Genomic DNA, 23,058 nt, shown 5'->3' on the forward strand with positions numbered 1-23,058 from the left:
ATGTAACATATTCACATGGATAACAATGCTGTACAGGCTTCATATACATTGGTGTCCCAGACATGACACTCACACCCTTTGCTACTGTAATGACAGCACATAGGTGCATGTATTGAACATGGCATTACATACACTTACAGATGCCATTACTCTATGTTATCAGACTGGGTGGTGTGAACTGGTTACCAGGGCTAAGCCATGCTTAGCGGGTATCAACATTGCTGCAATATAACAGCTAAGCTGATGTGGGACTGGTAAGCGAAGCCTACACTGTGTAAGCGCCCTTAGGTTTACCCGTAGCTTAGCACTCCTTAGCTTCACACAAACCTGCTCAAAACTGCCTTAACCACTCTGTATCCAGCAGCCCTTGTTCTGCCCAGCAACAAAATGAACAGCCATTGCAGGTCTTGAATAAACAGCTGTTGTTGTTCCAATATATCTGTCAATACACATATTGATTAGTATTGAATAATTGCCTTTACTTCTACAATTGCAGCACTTGTTATTAATATGACTGTTGCATTACATATGTTTTTTTATCATAATGTACACATAGCAGATACATACGGCGAGATGCATCTCGGAGGACATACACAACCATGAGGTTTACACATGACAGGAATAAGGCTATATACATATAATAGGATGATATATGTCTACATGTACATACACATGGATATTCATACATATGTCTGTATACACATCTGTATAGTGCAACATATATATGGCCATGTGTACATCTCTCCATATGTACACACACACATATATATATATATATATATATATATATATATATATATATATATATATATATATATATATATTTATATTTATATATATCACAACACCCAGCGAAATAAGGAGCTTTATCAGTCCACTTCAGACCAAGTCAGAAATGTTAAAAACAAGCCTCTACCAACAATGCAAATTTAACAGAGACTTACTGCCAAACGACACATCAACTGCAGAGAAATCCAAGTTCAGAATGCTGTGTGCCACTTGATGTCAACAATCCTCTGTTTTATGCTATTAAAAGTTTTTACCTCTACAACTTTGGACCTGGGTATTGTTGGCATATTTGATAAAGAAAAGCAACTCTGGGATTTGATTCACAAGTGGAATTTCTGTGTCGTTTTCTAATACTCTGGATTCATACTCTTAATATTGACATATTTATATATATATATATATATATATATATATATATACAGCTATATATGTATGCTCATCCTATGTGTACAGATATGCCTATTTATGTAGATATATATGTAGATATCTATAACTATATGTGCATACATATCTATTCTGATATACCTATTACTGTCAATATATATGTAGATATCCATAAGTATATGTGCATATGTATCTCTATCTGTATATGTGTAGACATATATTGCTGTGCATATGTATATATCTGAGTGTTTATATGTATATCTATATATATATATGTATATATATATATATATATATATATATATATATATATGTATATATATATATATATATATATATATATATACATATACATATCCAGCTATGTATGTCGATATGTATATGCGGATATATCTATATCGATAGATGGATAATTTTATATATATATATATATATATATATATATATATATATATATATATATATATATATACATGTTCACCATATGTCCTTTAACATGGAGTTGAGCCCTACCTCAGCCCCAATAGTCCCAACCTTTTAGTGCAAGGGGATGTCGGGTATGTACTGCAGGTATATATGTAGACTGTTGCTAGTGTAATAGTGGTTGCCTTCACAGACATGTTGTGTGTGGGAGGCCACATCTGCTTTTAATATGTTTTCCAATGGCTACTGAGAGACAGCCTAAGGACATCATAGTACAGTACCACTGTTAACACAGTAATGATCCTGTGGACTACAGCAGAGATATGGCCAATACATGTGGACAGTCTGACACAGTCTGGTCAGTCCAGAGGTATACACAGAACCCCTTAGTGCAAGAAATGTGGACCACGCCTGACAAAGTGGATGTTAACAGCCATGTAGATGGGTATATCACATAAATACTGATATATATTTGCCTCCACAGGTTATGCATTCACACACCTCTATCTGTCTGACACATAATAACCCCTGGTACAGAGTTGCCACGGCCTCATACTACCCACTAGTTAGTGACATACATCTGTACAGCATCCCACTGCTTTATCTGACATACATGACTGTTATGGTGGCCTGGCAATAGTACATCTGGCAAGTATCTGGACATAACATTACACTCAGTAAGTACACTAAGTTGCTAGGCATGTAACAAAGTACTGTGCAGGCTACAGGCAGACTGCCACAACACTGGCCTACATTTCTTAAGGGGGGATACACATGTATCTGCATATATAACAGGCTCTACAGGCATGTCACAGCACAGAGTAAGAGACACCTGTGTGAAAGTGCATAACCACAACCAGTGTGAACACAGCCACAGCCACATATAGTAAGCTAGCTTAATATCACAGTATATGGACTATCTGATCAACACCATCCTCATATGTGCCACTCACACACTAACCCTACATATACTGGGCCACTACACAGTGTGGTCCAATGCCTGTCTGTGGTATGGGACATGTGTGTGTTTGGCCCTACAAATATATAAGCCAATAGGGCAACATACAGTGGAGCAGCATGTAACATCAGCTAGAACAGGACCATGAACAATTACTCCTACCACAATCTGTATACAGGCCAAGGTACATATTCACAATACAGACACTGTCAACAATCACCATAAGTACACAGACCTCAATACTGTACACACAACCACAGAATGCCCAGGTTATATCCTCAAATATAACCCCTACTATACATAACATGTGTATCAGTCTGATATCTCACTGGCATGTTATCAGATATGATGTCAAAAAATTATGGTGTACAGAACATATGCACCTCTTACTGCATGAGATGTGTCCAAAGGTTGACAGAGTTGTCGCTGGAGGCACAAACACAGGGCCAATATTGACATGTTGCCATGATAACCTCAAACATTTACTGTTGTAGCATGGTTTATTGTAACACATGTCCTAGGAGGGATATGAAGTCAGTAACTCTCATGGCTGTCACCATGTACTGACTGCAGTCCTCATACTATGTGTCTGCAGTTCACAGATAGGTGCTCTGTGAGTAACACAAGTAACAAAAGGCACCACACACTGCCCAGCCTGCAGATGACCATACAGATGGGGATTTCCTCAGAAACATAGCACTGTCATAACAGGTATTAAAACATGTAAACCAGACACATCCACACACACCCTGTTAAACCATCATTACTCCAAATGCAGAATAACAGCACTTACATTCAGTAGTCATGTCAGGCACATCCCCCTCCTGTGTGTTGGCCTGTTTCCACAGCGTATGTTGTTAGAGATAAATCCCCAATCCATCTCTGATGCTGTTTGCCAAACACCAGATCTAGGTCCTGAAAAGGCCCAGCACAAACATGATGTTCCGAGATAGTGGAATGTGTTGCCATGCAATTGGCTATGGGAATATTACCACAGGCTTTCCACAAACAATCAGCTAGAGGACAGCTGCAATTCATGCACAGGCCATCAGCTGATTATGAGCATCACTTACAAAACACATGCTGCTGCCAAAGCAAAGCAGTTGTAGTTCTCCACGCCCACCAGAGAGTGAGTCAGAGAGGCAGACAGAGGCAAATATAAGTCAGGGATGGGGTGGGAGAATAAAACCTAAGCATGTTTGTGTCACACACCTATCTACAGGGTATCAAACCCCTGACTGACTATGAATTGCTATCACAAGTCTATGCAGTTATTGGATGCACCACATAGCTTACATGTTGGGGAGCTCTCCAAACGTATGTGTGATGGTGAGTGACATCTGCAACAGTGATATGGTAGCGATGTAGTAGGTGTAGTACATGTGCTTGTCCACATGGACAGGTGTCAGCATCAACACAGCCACACTCTCTCAGGAACTCACATACATTGACACACTTGGCAGGGTCACTAGTAAGTTTGTCACAATACAGTACTGTGTATGTATCACATGCACCACAGGGGTTATCCGGAGGTTATATGGGCAAAGGGTATGTAGAGTTGTCTGACATCAGACAGCATGCTTCAGTATGCCAGTGGGGGGTGTAGTGAGTGTGAATGTGGTCAAAAGAATCATGCACCACACACACACAGACACAGGGTGCCAGTACTGCCATGCATGGGTCCATTGCTTCACGGGTGTGTAGTGGTTGACTGTACCAGAAGGCTACACAAGGCTCGGTCAATGGCATACCTTGGCATCAGGCCACATGACAATGGTCTGCAGTGTGGCTCAGGGATGTAGTGTCTGGATTGGCCCACACAGGTGGGTATTGTATTCACCATCCAGTCACCTGGGTAACTATTGTGTGTCGTCATTGCTGTTCATTGCTTGACATTTATGTGTTCTTTAGTCCATGACATGAACACTGTCTAGGATGTGCACACATACCACATACATGACAGTGACATGTGGAACTGTACCTAGAGTGTCTGCCCATGTTGTATACACAGATTGTTATACACGGATGTGCCTATCCTGGCCTCATGTGCTGGGAACAGGTAATGGACAGCAGGTTGACCCTACACCTACATTGATAGTATGATACAGGTATTCCCTGGTGTCAGTGGCATCTGTCCATACAGGGCATGTGTATAAGGCATGGTATATCCTTTTTGGGTCACATTTGATGGCACCACAGGTGTTGCAGGTGTCCAGTGGGGAGCATAGTGAAGGTACACTGTCTGCATGTACGTGCATATTTTACTGATGGACAGAGTTCTATGCCCTCTGTCATCCATTGCAATCACACCATGGTTACTATCTGTGGGCAATATGCAGGCCAGTGCATTTGAGTATGAGACATGGGTTGAGAGTGTTCTCTATGTAATACAAGAGTTGCTACCTTTGTTCATCAGGTCTTGATGTCACAAGTAGGGGTATGGATTGCCACCCCAGCCTCTCTGCTATGTCACAGCTATTATCCATGTAAGGTGGACATTGTGATATATAATAGGGCCACAATATAAGAAATTTGTAAAACCTGCTCTACAATGAGTCCAGTTGTTACACACTCACAGTCACATCCACACAGGATACAAATAACAAACTCTCTCTCTCTCTCTCTCACACACACACACACACACACACACACACACACACACACACACACACACACACACACACACACACACACATACACACACACACACACACACACACACACCTGCCATGTCTGGGATTAGAACTCCTACCTAACTAGTTCATTACCCTACAGCATCACGCAGTTAAAATATGTGCCACAGAGATTACTGGATTAGTCCTTCCCCAAAATTGTATTTCACAGTGAATGACATCAGCAGGCTTGCCAAAATATGGCATTTGAAGTCTAGTGAGTGTGACTAGCCTAAAATACATTGCTCACTACACAAACAAAGAAACACACACACAAACATCCACACTTGCCATGGGTGGGACTAGAACCCCTATCAAATTACTACATCACACTACTGCATTATGCTGTTATAGTATGCACCACAGAGATTACGGGGCTATACCTTTCCCAAAGGTGTATTTCACAGTGAATGACAACAGCAGCCTTGCCAAAGTGTGTCATTTGAATTGTAGTGTGTGTAACTAGCCTAAAAAGCATTGCTCTGTACACATACAGAGACACTCACAATTGCCATGTCTAGGATTAGAACTCATACCTAACTAGTTTTTCACATTACAACACTACACAGTTATAGGACGCTCCACAGATTTTACTGGAGTACTCCTTCCCCAAAGGTGTATTTCACAGTGAATGACATCAGCAGGCTTGCCAAAGCAGGGCATTTGAATTGTAGTGAGTGTGACTAGCCTAACAAGCATCACACCCTACACAGACATAGAAACATACACACAAACATCCACACTTGCCATGTGTGGGAATAGAACCCTTAAAAAGTGCAATACATCACACTACAGCATTACACTGTTATAGGACATGCCACAGAAATTACTGGGCTACATCTTTCCCAAAGGTGTATTTCACAGTGAATGACATCAGCAGCCTTGCCAAAGTAGGGCATTTGATCTGTAGTGAGTGTGACTAGCCTAAAATGCATTGCTCCCTACACAAACATCCACACTTGCCATGTGTGGGGCTAGAACCCCTACAAAAGTACTATATCACACTACAGCATTACACTGTTATAGGATGCACCACAGAGACTACTGGGCTACACCTTTCCCAAAGGTGTATTTCACAGTGAATTACATCAGCGGCCTTGACAAAGTGTAGCATTTAAATTGTAGTGTGTGTGACTAGCCTAAAAAACATTGCTCCCTACACAGACAGAGACATGCACACAGTTGCCATGTCTGGGATTAAAACCTCTAACCTAACTAGTTTATCACACTACCGCATTACGCAGTTATAGGAGCACCAGGGAGATTACTAGGCTACACCTTTCTCAAAGGTTATTTCACAGTGAATGACATCAGCAGCTTTGCCAAAATAGGGCATTGGAATTGTAGTGAGTGTGATTAGCCTAAAAAGCATTGCTCCCTACACAGACAGGGACACACACAGTTGCCATGCCAGGGATTAAAACTCCTACCTAATTAGTTTAATACAATACAGCATTATGCTGTTATAGGACACGCAATGGAGATTACTGAGCGACACCTTTCCCAAAGGTGCATTTCACAGTGAATGACATCAGCAGCCTTGCCAAAGGAGGGCATTTGAATTGTAGCGAGTGTGACTAGCCTAAAAAGCATTGATCCCTACACAGACAGACAAACACATACATTTGCCATGTCTGGGATTAGAACTCCTACCAACTTGTTTAGCACACTACAGCTTCACGCAGTTATAGGATGCACCACAGAAATTAGTGAACTGCACCTTTCCCAAAGGTGTATTTCACAGGAAATGACATCAGCAGCCTTTCCAAAGTAGAGCATTTGAATTGTAGTGAGTGTGTCTAGCCTAAAAAGAATTGAACCCTACCCAGACAGAGATACTCACACAAAAACACACACAGTTGCCATGTCTGGGATCAGAACACCTATCTACTTAGTTTAGCACATTACAGCCTTAAGCAGCTATAGGATGTGCCACGGAGATGATTGGACTGCACCTTTCTCAAACGTGTATTTCATAGTGAATGACATCAGTAGCCTTGCCAAAGTAGGGCATTTGAATTGTAGTGAGTGTGCCTAGCCTAAAAAGCATTGCTCCCTACACAGACAGAGAAACACACACACACACACACACACACACACACACACACACACACACACACACACACACACACACACACACACACACACACACACACACACACACACAGTTGCCATGTCTGGGATTAGAAATCCTACCTAACTAGTTTAGCACACTACAGCATTACAGAGTTTTAGAATGTGCTGCAGAGATTACTGGGTTACTCCTTTTCCAAAGTTGTATTTCAAAGTGGATGACATCAGCAGGCTTTTCATAGTAGGGCTATGGGGAGGGCAGCGTGGTGAATAGGCCATTCATCTAGAGGTTGACACACCACATGCAGCCACATACAGGGTTATGTTCCTCAGGTACGTGGATACAGCTGCTAGATGACTACTGTCTTGTACAGTCATGTTGCACCGCTAGCACTTGCACCACATAGTCTGTAATGCAGACGGATACCAGTGGCTAATTTCTACAGTGAGTGACATTTACACATCATGTGGTTGTAACCATTTGGCTGTGTGGTGGGTGGGACAAGCCTCATGATGGATGGCTCTTTGTTACAGTAAATCTCTTCCACATATCTATGTATGTCTTCTTTTGGCATATTATAGTGTGTTGTCCTGGGATATAGGCCTGTATTCCTATTCAATGTGTGTGCAAAGCATGACTTGTGCATACTGAGTAGTGTATGCACTAACATCACCAACTGTCAGATATGTATGGTCCACTCTTGTTTGCAGACATGAGATTAATTTGTTTAGGTGTGTGAGCATGCCCAGTATGACCTTTCAGTATGTTGTTGTCTGACATTGCCTTCATTTCTCTAATCGTGTGAGCATGCCCAATATGCCCTTCTGTATTGAATGCGTGGATCCATTCCAGGTAGTTTGAACTCCAGTGCAGACCTTTGTGTTGTACACCTACTGGTAGCAAACTGTGTCTGCAGGGGTATTTGTAGATATGGGGTCAAACTGTGCAAGGGATAGTGAGTCTGTCCTGTAGGTGATTGTGTCGGTGCTGCTTCTGCTACATGGTACTGGTGTTAGCAGCGATATTCAGACATGTGTTCTGTTATACACTGTAATGTTTTATGCCATCAAGTACTGTCAGGTGGACATTTTTGCTCACAGTGATGTCCTGGAGAACAAGGGTGAATGCAGCTGTAACTGGTATTGTGGGCAAATGCCTACATAGTCATGGAAAGTAGTGCCATTCTGGAGAGGAGCTGCAGACACTAGCTGATGGGTCTGTGTATCCGGTTCAGTACCTTGGTACAGTGCTGGCAGAGGATCCCATACTTGTAGATCCATTGACATGACAGTATGACCACATCTTGCTGTGGCAATACCTCACAGCTGTACAGATTCACACAGGTTACCCAGTGACTAGGGTCTTATGTCAGGACATTACCCCTATTGTGGTGTACAGGCAGGTTTATAGCCACCCATTTATGTGTTTGCAGCCAGAGATAGTGTGCACACAGCTTGGTGTCAGACCCTGCACATTCCATGCTGCCCATGCTCCCACCCGCCTCTGTTATTCTAAATTCTTCCATACATTATGCATATATTCTCTGATACTTTCCCTAAGGTTATCACCTCATCACAGCAGTGTATTGGTGTTGGTCCATAGTTCATGCAGTGGGACATGGTTGACATGTTACTGTGGTTTGTCCACATGGCCTTGCATATGGCTTATGTGGAGTGTATGTTGTTATTTGGGTGTCCATGACATAACATGCATTGGCAGTATGTTTGAGACATAGGCCTTTGGCAGAGGCCTGTAGGCCATTTGTGGCAGGCCGTTGCATTCTGTCAGACCTACAGTCCTAGACCACCATACAGTATATTCCCCTGGGGTGACAGGGTAGATGTGCTAGGTGTTCATGCCAATAATTTCTATCAGTACTGATCAGGTGGTGTGAATGCTAGCAGGGTGCTACCTAATGGGTTATGGCCCATGCACAGACACTGCTCTCCGCATAGCCCTATTATGACACGCCTGCTGATGTCATCCACTTTGAAATACACCTTTGGGAATGGAGTAGCCCAGTAATCTCTGTGGCATGCCCTAAAACTGCATAATGCAGTAGTGTGATAAACTAGTTAGGTAGGAGTTCAAATCCCAAACATGGCAACTGTGTGTGTTTGTGTGTCCCTGTCTGTATAGAGACCAATGCTTTTTAGGCTTGTCAAACTCATTACAATTCAAATGCCCTACTTTGGCAAGGCTGCTGATGTCATTCACTGTGAAATACACCTTTGAAAAAGGTGTAATCCAGTAATCTCCATGGCACATCCTATAACTGCATAATTACTGTAGTGTAATAAAATAGTTAGATAGGAATTCTCATCCCAGAGATGGCAACTGTGTGTGTTTGTCTCTGTCTGTGTAGGGAGCAATGCTTTTTAGGCTCGTCACACTCACTACAATTCAAATGCCCTACTTTGGCAAGGCTGCTGATGTCATTCACTGTGAAATACACCTTTGGGAAAAGTGTACCCCAACAATCTCCGTGGCGTGTCCTATAACTGTGTAATGCTGTAATTTGAAAAAACAAGTTAGTTAGAAGTTGTAATCCCAGACATGGTAACTGTGTGTTTGTGTATCTTTGTCTGTGTAGGGAACAATGCTTTTTAGGCTAGTCACACACATTACGATTCAAATGCCCCACATTGGCAAGGATGCTGATGTCATTCACTGTGAAATACACCTTTAGGAAAGGTGTAGCCAATAATCACCATGGCGTGTCCTGCAAAAGCATAATGCTATAGTGTGACATTGTCCTTGGGTAGGTCTTCACTTCCCACACATGGCAAGTGTGGATGTTTGTGTGTGTGTTTCTATGTCTGTGTAGGGAGCAATGCTTTTTAGGCTGATCACACTGACTACATTTCAAATGCCGTACTTTGGCAAACCTGCTGATGTCATTCATTTTGAAATACACCTTTGGGGAAGGAGTACTAAAGTAATCTTCATGGCACATCCACTTACAGCGTATAATGCCATAGTGTGCTATAGTACATTGGTAGGGGTTCTATTCCCACACATGGCAGGTGTGGATGTTTGTGGGTGTGTCTATGTCTGTGTAAGGAGCAATGCTTTTTAGGCTAATCACACTCACTACAGTTCAAATGCCCTACTTTGGAAAGCCTGCTGATGTCACGTGTAACCCAGTAATCTCTGTGGCATGTCCTATAAATGTGTAATGTTGTAGTGTGATAAACTAGAAAAGTAGGAGTTCTAATCCCACACATGGAAAGTGTGTGTGTGTGTGTGTGTGTGTGTGTGTGTGTGTGTGTGTGTGTGTGTGTGTGTGTGTGTGTGTGTGTGTGTGTGTGTGTGTGTGCACCTATGAATAAGAAGCAACGCCTTTTAAGGCTAGTCACACTCACTACAGTTCAAATGCTCTACTTTGGCAAGCCTTCTGTTGTCATTCAATGTAAAATACACCTTTTGGAAAACGTGTAACCCAGTAATCTCTGTAGCGCATCTTATAACTGCATAATTACTGTAGTGTAATAAACTAGTTAGATAGGAATTCTAATCCCAGACATGGCAACTGTGTGCGTTTGTCTCTGTCTGTGTAGAAAACAGTGCTTTTTAGGCTAGTCACACTCACTACAATTCAAATGCCATACTGTGCCAAGGCTGCTGATGTCATTCACTGTGAAATACACCTTTGGAAAAGATGCAACCCAGTAATCTCCATGGCATGTCCTATAACTGTGTAATATTGTAGTGTGATAAACTAGTAAAGTAGGAGTTCTAATCCAACACATGGCAAGTGTGTGTGTGTGTGTGTGTGTGTGTGTGTGTGTGTGTGTGTGTGTGTGTGTGTGCGTGCGTGTGTGTGCACCTCTGAATAAGAAGCAATGCCTTTTTAGGCTAGTCACACTCACTACAATTCAAATGCTCTACTGTGCCAAGGCTGCTAATGTCATTCACTGTGAAATACACCTTTGGGAAAAATGTAGTCCAGTAATCTCCATGGCGCATCCTATAACTGTTTAATGCTGTAGTGGAATAAGCTAATCAGGTAGGAGTTCTAATCCCAGACATGGCAACTGTTTCTATGTGTGTGTGTGTCTCTGTGTAGGGAGCAATGTTTTTAAGGCTCATTACACTCACTACAATTCAAATGCCCCACTTTGGCAAGGCTGCTGATATCATTCACTGTGAAATACACCTTTGGGAAAGGTATATCCCAATAATCACCATGGCGTAATGTTGTAGTGTGATATTGTCCTTGGGTAAGGCTTCACTTCTCACACATGGCAAGTGTGGAAGTTTGTGTGTGTGTTTCTATGTTTGTGTAGGGAGCAATGCTTTTTAGGCTAATCACACTCACTGCATTTCAAATGCCCTACTTTGGCAAGCCTGCTGATGTCATTCATTTTGAAATACACCTTTGGGGAAGGAGTACTCCAGTAATCTCCATGGTGTGCCCACTTACAGCGTAATGCCGTAGTGTGCTATAGTACAATGGTAGGGGTTCTATTCCCACACATGGCAAGTGTGGATGTTTGTGTGTGTGGTTTTATATTTGTGTAGGGAGCAATGCTTTTTAGGCTAATCACACTCACTACAATTCAAATGCCCTACTTTAGCAAGCCTGCTGATGTCATTCACTGTGAAATACACCTTTGGGGAAGGAGCACTCCAGTAATCTCCATGGCGCGTCCTATACCTGGATAATGCTGTAGTGTAATAAGCTAGTTAGGTAGTAGTTCTAATCCCAGAAATGGCAGGTGTCTGTGTTTGTCATTCGTATCCTGTGTGGAGGTGGCTGTGAGTGTGTAACAACCAGACTCATTGTGAAACGGGTTTTGCAAATTACTTATATGGTGGCCCTATTATATGTCACAATGCCCACCTTACAAGGATAACAGATATGAAATAGCCGAGAAGCTGGGGTGGCAATCCATACCCCTATATGTGATATCAAGGCCTGGTGAACCATGTTAGCAACCCTTTTATTACACAGAGAACACTCTCAATCCATATCTCATACACAAACACACTTGCCTAGGCAACAACTGCTATGTTGGCAGTACCCTGCATATTACCCACAGATAGTAACCATGGTGTGATTGCAGTGGATGATAGAGGACATGGCACCCTGTTCATGAGTAAAATGAGCACATACATGCAGACAGTGTGCCTTCACTATGTTCCCCACTAGACACCTGCAACGCCTGTGGTGCCATCAAATGTGACCCACAAAGGACATACCATGCCTTATACACATGCCCTGTATGGACAGATGCCACTGACACCAGGGAGAGTCTGTTTTATGCTATCAGTGTAGGTGCAGTGTCAACCTGTCGTCCATTACCTGTTCCCAGCACATGAGGCCAGGATAGGCAGATCTCATTATAAAAATCTGTGTACGCAACATGTGCCAGACACCCCAGGTACAGTTCTATATGTCCCTGTACATGCATGTGGGATGTGTGCACATCCCAGACAGCATTGATGTCATGGACTAAAGAACACATACATGGCAAGCATCAAAAAGCAATGGCCACACACAATTGTTACCGAGGTGACTGGATGGTGAATACAATACCCAACTGTGTGAGCCAGTCCAGACACTACACCCCTGAGCTACAATACAAACCAATTTCATGTGGCCAGATGACAAGGTATACCCTTCATCTATCCTTGTGTAGCCTTCTGGCACAGTCAACCACTACACACCCATGAAGCAATTCATGCATGCATGTCAATACTGGCACCCTGTGTTTGTGTGTGTGGTGTATGATGCTTTTGACTGCATTCACACTCACTACAACCCCCACTAACATACTGAAGCATGCTGTCTGATGTCAGACACCTCCACATACCCAATGCCCATATAACCTCTGGATAACCCCTGTGTTGCATGTGATAACTGCACAGCACTGTATTGTGGCAAACTAACTAGTGAGGAGGTGTATTTCTGACCCTACCAAGTGTGCCAATGTGTGTGAGTCCCTGAGAGAGTGTGGCTGTGTTGACGCTGATACCTGTCTATGCAGACAGGCACGTGTATTACACCTACTGTATCACTTCCATATCACTGTTGCAGATGTCACTCACCATCATATATAGGCTTGGAGAGCTCCTCAACATGTAAGCTATGTGGCTTATGCAATAACTGCACAAACATGTGATAGCAATACATAGTCAGTCAGGGGTTTAATACCCTGTACTGGTGGGTGAGTGACACAAACATGCTTAGGTTTTACTCACCCACCCCCTCACCGACTTATTTTTGCCTCTGTCTGCCTCTCTCACTCCTTCTCTGGTGGATGTGGAGAATTACACATGCTTTGCTTAGGCAGCAGCATGTATTTTGTAAGTGATGTTTATGATCAGCTGAAGGCCTCTGCATGAATAGCAATCCTCCTCTAGCTGATTGTATGTGGAACAGCTGTGGTAACATTACCATATCCAATTGCATGGAAACACACTCCAATATCTAGAAGCATCATATTCCTGTTGGGACTTTTCATTCACTGTGAGCAGGACCTAGATCTGATGTTTGGCAAACAGCATCACAGATGGATTGGGGATTCACCTCTAACAAAATACACTGTGGAAACAAGCCAGCACACAGGAGAGGGATGTGCCTGACATGACTACAGACTGTAAGTGTTGCTATTCTACAATTGGAGTAATGTGGGTTTAACAGGGTATGTGTGGCTATGCCTGGTCTACATATTTTAATACCTGTCATGACAGTGCTATGTTTCTGAGGAAACCTCCATCTGTAGGGTCATCTGCAGACTGGGCAGTGTGTGGTGCCTTTTGTTTTTTGTGCTACTCACAGAGCACCTATCTGTGAACTGCAGAAGCATAGGGTGAGGATTGCAGTCAGTATATGGTGACAACACTGAGAGCTACTGACTTCATATCCCTCATAGGACATATGTCACAATAAACCCTGTTACAACAGTAAATGTATGAGGTTATCACATCATCATTTCAATATTGGTCCTGTGTTTGTGCCTCCATCCACAACTCTGTCAACTGTTGTATATATGTCATGCAGTAAGAGGTGCATATGTTCTGTACACCATAATCTATTGACATCATATCTTATAAGCCAGTGAGAAATCAGACTGCTACACATGTTAAGTATAGTAGGGATTACAATTGAGGACATAACCTGGGCATTCTATGGTTGTGTGTAGAATACTGAGGTCTGTGCACATATGGTGATTGTTGACAGTGTCTGTATTGTGAATATGTAGCTTGGCCTGTGTACAGATTGTGGTAGATGTCATTGTTCTTGGTCCTGTTCTATGTGACGTAACATGCTGCTCCACTGTATGTTACCCTATCAGCTTACATGTTTGTAGGGCCAAACACACACATGTCCCATACCACAGACAGGCATCGGACCTCACTGTGTAGTGGCCCAGTATAAGTAGGGTTAGTGTGTGAGTGCCACATATGAGGATGGTGCTGATCAGATATTCCATATACTGTAATATTATGCTAGCTTACCATATGTGGCTGTGGCTGTGTTCACATTGATTGTCGTTATGCACTTTCACACAGGTGTCTGTTACTCTGTGCTGTGACATGCCTGTAGAGCCTGCTATATATGCAGGTACATGTGTATTCCCCCCATAAGAAATGTAGGCCAGTATTGTGACAGTCTGCCTGTAGCCTGCACAGTGCTTTGTTACATGCCTAGCAACTTAGTGTACTTACCCAGTGTGATGTTATGTCCAGATACTTACCAGATGTACTGCTGCCAGGCCACCATAACAGTCATGTATGTCAGATAAAGCAGTGGGATGCTGTACAGATGCATGTCACTAACTAGTGGGTAGTATGTGGCAATGGCACCTCTGTACCAGGGGTTATTATGTGTCAGGACAGACAGGAGTGTGTGGATGCATAACCTATGGAGGCAAATGTATACTAGTATTTACATGATATACCCATCTACATGGTTGTTAACATCCACATTATCAGGCTTGATCCACATGTCTTGCACTAAAGGGTTCTGTGTATACTTCTGGACTGACCATACTGTGCCAGACTGTCCACATTTATTGGCGACACCTCTGCTGTAGTCCACAGGATCATTACTGTGCTAGCAGTGGTACTGTACCATGATGTCCTTAGGATGTCTGTTAGTAGTCAATGGTGCACACGTTTAAAGCAAATGTGACCTCCCACACACAACATGTCTGTGATGGCAACCCCTATCACAGTAGCAATAGTATACATATATACCTGCAATACATACCTGACATCCCCTTGCACTAAGGGGGTGGGACTATTGGGGCTGATATAGGGCTCCAGTTCATGTTCAGGACATATGGTGAACATATATGTATATATAATCATCCATATATCTATATAGATATATAGACATCTACATATTGACATACATAGATAGATATGTATATGTACATATATAGATACATATAAACTCTCATATATATATATATATATATATATATATATATATATATATATATATGTGTGTGTATACACACACACACACACACACACACACACACACACACACACACACACACACACACACACACACACACACGCACACACACAGCAATATATGTCTACACATATACAGATAGAGCTACATATGCACATATACTTATGGATATCTAAATATATATTGACAGCAATAGGTATATCAGAATAGATATGTATGCACATATAGCTATAGATATCTACATATATATCTACATAAATAGGCGTATCTGTACACATACAATGTGCATGCATATATAGCAATATATATATATATATATATATATATATATATATATATATATATATATATATATATATATATATATTTATATATATATATAGGTGCATACAAAGAGATGTACATATGGCTATATATATGTTGCACTATGCAGATGTGTATACAGACATATGTATGAATATACATGTGTATGTACATGTAGACATATATCAACCTATTATATGTATATATCCATATTCCTCTCATCTGAAAACCTCACGGTTGTGTATACCATCCCAGATGTATCTCACCGTATGTATCTGCTATGTGTACATTATGGTAAAATGACAGATGTGATGCAACAGTCATATTAAAAACAAGTACTACACAATTGTGGAAGTTAAGGCAATCCATCAATACTAATCAAAATGTGTATTGACAGATATATTGGAAAACAAAAGCTGTTTTCTCAGTGGTCATGGCGTAGTGGTTAAGTGTTGTGACTATAATGTACAGGGTCCTGGGTTCAAGACCTGCAAGGGCTGTTCATATTTTTGCTGGGCAGAACAATGGCTATCAGACACAGAGTGGTTAAGGCAGTTTTGAGCAGTTTAAGCACGTTTGCATGGGTTTGCTTGAAGCTAAGCGGTGCTAAGCTACGGGTAAAAGCATGGGTGCTTACACAGTGTAGGCTTTGCTTACCAGTGCGCAAATCAGCTTAGCCATTATATTGCAGCAATGTTGATACCTGCAATGCATTGCTTAGCCCTGGTAACCAGTTCAAACCACCCAGTCTGATGACATAGCAGAGTGATTACCACCAGATGGCTCCTTGCACACTTTGAACAAGCATGTCAGAAGTTACGCTCAACCCATGAGCAAGATCTCACATTAAGATCCCAACATACTCTCCCCTTCTATCCTCCCCCTTCCCCCTCTGCTAACTACCCCAAAACTATCCATAATAGTAGCTAGCCATATGTCCAGATGTCTAACCTCCCTGTGGAGAGAGTTATCAGATGCTTTCCTCTTTTGAAAACTCTGGTCATACCATAGCAAAGTGGTCCTCAGCTGCAAATGCTGAGCCTCCCAAGTAATAAAAAAGTAAGTCAAAAATGGCAAAGTCAAAGAAGTAGCCTTCTCCAGCCAAACTGCCATGTAGTAAATGAAACCTACCACCCATTATCCCACGTCCTAGGTCTCAGCCTACTTGTTCTCCTCCTCTGCAATGCCACTAAAGCTGCCAAAAGGTTCTTGCTATTTGATATCTCTGATTCCCCCAATCGCTGCACCCCTTCCTCATCAATTAATTCAAAGACATCAACATAATCCCCTTTCCAAATCTTCTCCATAACTGAGGATGGAATGTGAGGGGTCAGAAACACTGTCCCTAGCCCTTGCTCCAAAGCCTGTGTAGCTTACCAATCACCTCTCCATATGCCAAAATCTGATCCAACTTCAGAGAACGATCCTACCTCACCTATGGATGACACCAAGCTCCCCACATATAACCCTATGCTATCCTCCCCATTCATTGCTTCAGCCTGTCTCAGCTCATAACACCACTGCATATCCACATAGACCCTCCAGCCTCACCTAACCTCTGATAGACATCATCTCCAGCTATTCCACAATCATTCCCTACACACTCCAAACCTGCCCTAACTAACAGGACTCCCAGTAGGATATCATTACCTGCCACTCTGTCCTGAACCACTCCAGCCTCCAGAGGATCCACTGCAGTCACATCTCTTGACTGCTTTGCCAACTTACCGTGAGCCACTGACCTGGTCTTCATAGCCAGACATTGTCTCTTTTGACTGTACTCACCAGCATAATCTACCATTCCGGACTCAGTATTAGGAACCGTCTGAAACTGCTCCTCCTTCTGCACCTCAATGTCCTCCATCTTCTGCTGTAAATTCTGCAAATCTGCCATGTGCAACAAAGGGGAGACACATTGAGACTGCAGGGACTGTAAGAAAAAAAAAACTTCAAATCCATATATTGCTCATTATTGTGCTATGTTAATCACAAGGCAAGTGCTATGAATTCTGTCCAACAATGCCCCATCACACACAGAAGTACTGTAATTCATGCAGTTAACATGGTACACAGATAGGGGGGCATACCACTCCACCTCCTTGCACAAAGAATCTGAACAAAGCCATAGGTAACTTTGAGACAAAGGAACCCCATAGTAATAGATCATAACTACTGTTTTTATAACTTAGAATTTTGCAGGAATAACAGAATTCATATTAGTATGTGCATCTTGAAAGATACTACATCGGAAACTCAAATGTTTGGCATGATTTACTTAGTGGAAAGCTCAGTGGTTTGCTTGAAAAGTACAACTGCTATGAAGAATGAGCCAACCTATGAGGCAAAACCCGGAACTTGCTGCCCAAACCAATGAGCCAACCTAAGAGGCAAAACCCGGAACTTACTGCCCAAACCAACAATCCCCAGTCCAAAATACTGAGGTAGGGAAAGGCCTATTTTAGTCAGAAAACCCTCCTGAGCACATAGCCTTTTTTTGGAGGCGGTATTTATTGTCCACACCTAGGGAGCTAAGTCTGTTGTGTAGGAGTTCTACTGCACAATTCTGTCAGCCGAACTATACCTTAGAACTGTCCCGATTTTCGCAGAATGAATAGATTTTTGCTTCTTATTTTTGGTCTGTTCCTCATAAAATTTGTGGTTTTCTGACAAATCATTTAGGAATGAAGTCACTTAATGTCTATAAACACAAACTTTTTTTTGTTACTGAATATTTTCACTGATTGAGTATGAATGCTACTGAAAGTGATGAAGCCAAAAGAAAGCAATCACTTCTCTGAGATCTTCATTTTTTTTGGAGGGGGTACTTATTGTCCACACCTAGGGAGCTAAGTCTGTTGTGTAGGATATCTGCCGCACAATTCTCCCAGCTGAACTATACCTCACAACTGTCCAGATTTTCGCAGAATGAATAGATTTTTGCTTCTTATTTTTGGTTTGTTCCTCATAAACTTTGTGGTTTTCTGTCAACTCATTTAGGAATAAAGTCACTTAATAATGACAGACATTGAGTTTCAGATGTCATACCCTTCAGAAAAATGCATGTTAAAGCAAGACCTGTTATTCTATCAACTGTCTAAGTTTATACAAAAGCAAATATTAGTATTGTTTGTTTGTTCCCCCAACATATTTGGCCTTGTCAAGATTTCCAATGTGCAAATAAATCACTTTATAGAATTAGGTATATCCAAACCTCTCAACTGTCTCCAATTTTGGCTCAAAATGTTGCTCTTCCCCTATTAATCCCTCCAGAAAGTGGCAATTTTGGAAGAAACATGGAGGGTTTACCATTTATAAATAATTGTAATGATGAGAGTTACAGATTACTTTTACTTAAGAAATGCATGTAGGTTCTCTTATTTTGTCAGCTGCTCAACTTAACAGTACAAATATTAAAAAAGTGTCCCTTCTTTGAAAGGTTCCCAGCTATATTGTGTGGCTATTTTATATTTTTGCATCACATTTTAGGTACGTTTTTCATAAAATTTTGTTTTTCTGGCAAATTAGTGGCAAATCATTAAAGATTGAAGTTAGAAAATAATGAGACATTTGAGTTTCATATTTCATACACTTAAATAAATTCATACTAATACAAGACCTAGTATTCTATTATTTTCTAAGTTTATAAGAGCAATATTTAAAATTTGTCCTTATTTTTGGGCCTTTGTCCCACTTCTAGTTATGGCTTTTTACAGATTTCTTGTTCTGAGGTTGAGAGGTATGACAAAAGTGTCAGGGCCATCACCATCAGCCAGAGGCATTTGAAATTGTGACATACTTGTTGTACCCCTCTCCCCCATGTAGTGACTCTGGATGTGTCCAAGGAAGGCAAGCAACAGTTATGCGGTGTAAGTGTGCAAAGTATCCCCCCATCCAAGACAGACACAAGTACTACAGTGGCTTTTCATCTGTCCTTGATTTTGCGGAATGTTCTGTTTTTCTGTCATATTTTCATACTGTTGATTTATGCTTCTTATTATTCAGAAAATGCATGTTGTTGCAGAGCCTGTTTCTCAGCGTTTAAATAGCAGTGCTTTAATGACCATCAGGTAAGCTTGCCTGAGATTATAAGATGCAAGTAAGCTTTAATAAGCATACTGGTAAATAATTATCAACATTAAAAGCCTTTTTGTTGTTGCCATGCAGATAATATTTAGATAACTAGATAATGTATAAACCTTTGGTATTGAAATGCATATGACAGTATTTATAATAAAGGACAGGGTTACAGTATTTTCAGAAGTTCATTACATTTGTTGGAGACTTGCAGTCATCTTTGCAGGCTTTACCCATAAACTAAACAGAATGCCAGTCTATAATGTGCTGTGCATAACGTGTGCAGTAATCCTTTAAGCAATTTATCTTGAACTTGTTTGTTGTTTGCTGTTCATTTTTTACTTTGCTCATGTTTCCCCCATGAAACAAGTAGATAGTTGTTGTCAGACAGCAGGTCTTTTTTGGATAATAAACATTTTTACAAGTGGGGGTAATTGGTATCACAGAGATTGCTACTTTCAGCATGTTACTTGGTACTTTTATAAAGCTGAATATAAATTATAATTATAACTGCGATACAAAGAGAAGTGGTTTGAGTTGAGTGCTGCTTGTTTTTTTATACTTGATTTCGACTGGGATTCCAATAATGTATTTAAAAAGTAATTTATTTTTTCATGCCTCACAACCTTTTTATTTCCATCTAGATATTAAGTAAGCTGTCATGTAGCCAATGCATTGAAATATTTTTTTCTTCTCCACTTCATTTTGTCTTGATTGGACTCTCATAATGATGGTTTGGCACACAGGGCAGTGCATTTAATTAAAGTCCTAATTTTTGTGGTATTGAGCATAGCTTCACCCCATTCTAGTTGGCCACACCCCTTCCCATTGACTCCACCATTCAGCTGTCTCCATCAGCTCCCCTTTGATTTGAAGTCACCAGCTGCAAACTGTTTATTGGGGTATAAGGTAGTTGTTACGAACTATAGTGGAGGTGATGTGGGAGTTCAGTCCAATTTTTTTTTATTAAAGCAGAACAGTGATGAGTTTTAAAGAGAAGATTTGCACCAGAGTAAGTTATTTAATTGCAGCAGTGTTTCAGCTTTGTTTTTAAGAATGTTTGTGATGACTTGTGCAAGGTAAATGGCTATACACATAGCATTAAAAGTATATAAAGTGAGGAGACATGAATAATAAATATTTATAAGATAGCTGGTGTAAAACTAATAATGTATTGATATCATTCCTGCACCAAAATTTGGGCAAACTTGAATACATTTGCAAGTACTTTTAACAGTAATGTCAAGAGACTTATGCTACAGACATTTTGGTAACATGCACTTATACTTATGAGAGCATATGGTATGACTCACTCATGGGCCCCAGAACCATAGAGAGAGGAGGGAGGGGAGCCCCCCCCCACACTTTTGCAGATCATCCAACCTCCCAACTGTCCCAAATTATCTGCTGACGACGCACGTATTTCTAGGTTTGCGAGTGGGAACAGAAACAGATGGTTTATTTAGCTGTTTGTAATTTGGCATCAAGGTATCATTAGTTCAGGAGTGATTCACCCTTTGCAAGATGTGTCTTGTTTGCTACAATCTGCATGCATTGTAGCAGTGATACTTGAACAGCATACTGAGAAATCGTGTTCATGTATTCATCGGTAAGTTGGTAACACGAGGATATCTTTCAACTTTCTCAGTAAAACCCTAAGAATGCCTGAACAAATAGTCAGCAATATTGCCTTGTCTTTTCCTTAATTACACAGTTAAGTGAATAACTGAACTGGATGAAGTTTTAAGGACCCTCTGTATGGTATAAGGGAAGGCTTTGATTTTGAGTTGTTAAATATTGTTTCTACTGGTTTTTAATTTGTAATTAAAATCTTTCCAGCAAAGTATGCTGCATTCTTTATTAGCATTAGACAGAGATCTATTTGGATGCATTATGATTTTCTAATACCTTTCATGTATTTGGCTTTGAGGTCAAACCATGTCTTACAGAGTTTGTATCCACTTTTATAATGTGGATTAGTTTATCAAACGCATCATTCTTACACATGAAATTAATCCTGCTGTAACAACACTAATGTCCCATTTTCGGTTTTAATTCCTAGACATGGAACCTCATTTTTCATTAAAGTCCTCTAGTCCAGTAATGCAATTGTGTTGAAGACTTTGATGAACTGTCATATAGTATCTTCATGTTCTTGGACTCTGTGACATGACATTTTTTGAAAATATAAATCCAAATAACTGAAAAAAAATCTTGTAAAATTGTGCGTGTCTTTATTTAATGTAAGACTATAATCTTTCGACCCACTCTGCACTTTCCTCAAAGTCACTTCTTATCCTCTGTCATTTCGGTCATACGTTATAATGACATTACTCATATTCTTTGAATTTTTGATCCCATTTAATATTTGCTGTATCAGATGGCATTCTAGCAGTTAGTGCATAGGGCTAAGGCAGTGATATGTAGCTTCTGTGGAACAGAGTTTGATTCTCTTAGCCATCATATGCCTACTGTGTGACACTAAGCAAGTCACTTAACCAGATATTGGTCCTGGGTAATCCCTGAATGTGGACTGTGTGTACAGCAAGCCTAGCAGTTTAGCAAAAGGGTGTTGTTGTTATTAAGATTTCAGCCACAGAATTTATTCAAAATAGTAACTTTACTGCTCCTACTGCATGAATGAATTTCCATTTTATGGAATTTGGACCTTTCCAAGTATATATACTATTGTCTCTCTCTCTCTCTGTTTCTCTCTCATCCTTTGCAACACTCAATTGACAATTATGAAATCTACACAAATCCTGACCTCACCTTGGATTAAGGGTTTAAAAGGTATTTAGTATGGATGAAATGCAGGGTAAGGTGCCTAATATTTTTTCATTAATGTAAAGTTGTTTGTGTGTTTTCCAGCACTTCAACTCTTTTTTTTCCAAAGGAATAAAATAAATGTGAGGCTGTGCTATTGAAATCATATTTGAATCCATCT

This window comes from Protopterus annectens, chromosome 3.part0 (genome assembly GCF_019279795.1).
Source record: "Protopterus annectens isolate FY-2018-M chromosome 3.part0, PAN1.0, whole genome shotgun sequence".
In the NCBI taxonomy this organism is placed as follows: Eukaryota; Metazoa; Chordata; order Ceratodontiformes; family Protopteridae; genus Protopterus; species Protopterus annectens.